Source organism: Morone saxatilis, unplaced genomic scaffold (genome assembly GCF_004916995.1).
Source record: "Morone saxatilis isolate NCDOM2014 unplaced genomic scaffold, NCSU_SB_2.0 Contig7, whole genome shotgun sequence".
NCBI classification, from domain to species: Eukaryota; Metazoa; Chordata; class Actinopteri; family Moronidae; genus Morone; species Morone saxatilis.
The window spans coordinates 7,745,231-7,747,162 of NW_023340246.1; positions in this window are offsets into that span (position 1 = coordinate 7,745,231).

Sequence of the window (1,932 nt, forward strand, 5' to 3'; positions counted from 1 at the left end):
ATAGATAGATAGATAGATGGTAAACAAGATGCTATGAGAGACACCTTCTCCTCTATCCTACATTCAACTACCTTAAACATGTGTGTGCTTGATATGTGGGAAGAAGGAGAGTCACATTTTGTTTGTACATATATGTTACAGAGAAAGAGACGGCGAGATACACAGGGAGAGAGACGGCCCTTTGAAAGCTAAGCCTTGGGGCTGAGAACTCTCTGAAGAGCTGGAATCAGACATGCACAATCAGTTCCCCCTCTTCAAATCTCCTTTACAGGCCTATCTACTTGAACAGGCTTCTCTTAATTACTTTCTCTATCACTTAGCGAGCTATGCCTGGGACTAGGAGCAGCAGTGTCTTGCCAGAGACACTTGGCTGGTCTGAGCCCATATTTATATATCTTCTTTCTCACAATCCCGTCCCGTACCTTCCTTTTCTCCCTCCTCCTCCTCCTTTTTTTTCTCCCCTCCTGCTTTCATTCTACGCTGTTCTTCTCTCTCCGTGGCTGTCCCCATCCTGTCTCTACCCTTTTCCAAATATCTCCAGGGCGTCAGTTGCGTCATGTGACTGGTGTGCTTGTGATTACAGCAGTTGGCAACCATACTCATCTATGAGGAAGAATCCAAAATACCTTGAAAAACGACAGCATGTAAAGAAGTATAAGGTCAGCGTGGAGCTCAGAAAAGAGTGGCAACATGGTGACAACCCAAGCTGACAATGACACCCAAATACCCTCCTCCTTCGAACCTCTCTCCCCGTCTTTCTGTCTGTCTGAACCGGTCTCAGGGGCGGCAGGCCAACCTTTGGATCTCCAGCTTTATTCCCCCCTCTCTCCTACTCCTGCCTGTCGCATTGGCTCGTTCTCCTCACTGTGCTCACTTCCCTGTGTCCTCCTCCTTCTTCTTTTTTTTTTTATTTTTAACTTTTTTTTTTGTCTGGCGTCTGGTCCACTAGAGCTGTATTTAATTAGTTTCTGTTGGGTTAATTAGGGGCTAAAGTTAGGGGGTCGGACCAGAACAAAAGCGGGTCAGGCTGGACGGATGCAGGTGCTCCTGTGTGGTTGCCAGATTCCACCGTTCAGATTAAGATGGCTTCAAATTGTCTGGAGTATTGGGGAGGGAGAGAGAGCCACCAGTGAATCGCAGGGGAGGAGGTTTTCCACCACATATGGGATGGCAGCTCTGTATACGCCCATGCTGGCATCGTTGCGCTTATTATTTGATACATTTGAACGTCTTTTCATTGCATTTTCCACAAGAAACCACGTTATATTGACAGGATTTCAGCCTGCTTTCATGTCTTTTCCCTCTCATATTACACTGGCACACATTACACACAGCTGATCTAATGTATGGTGTGTGCATGTGATGTTTTTGCCAGTCCGTTTCCCCGTTGCCATACAAGATGCTGTGTTGTATGTTTTCATTCATATCGCTCCCAGCACTCAATCCCTTTTCTCATCTATGCGTGGCAGCTATACCCTTTCCTTTTGCTTTGTTGGTTGGCTGTGTAGAATGAAAAACATGTGAGGAGGACATCAAATAAACAATCCAGACAAGTGAAGTATACATAAAATGGCCAATTCAAGCCTGTGAAGTGTACATCAGTTGTTTAAATGTGGTGTGAATGAAACAAATGAAAACAGTAGATGTGAGTCTAGAAAAGCTTCAAGCTGCATCACTTTGAAGGTTACCTGTTTAATTTACTTTTCTCATATATTTACAATTTCAAAACAATTTCCAGCGGTTAACTGGAGCTTTTGAAATAGATGTTTGACAAATATGCACTTACAGACTTGTATGTGAAACTTTGATTACAAAGAGGGGCGAGAAGAGCTGAACGAGACACAGTTTGACCTTTTCTTATGTCCTGTGGAGATGAAGAGGGACCAGATGAACTGATATGAGGGGAGAGGAGGCGAGAGGAGAGGAGAGGAG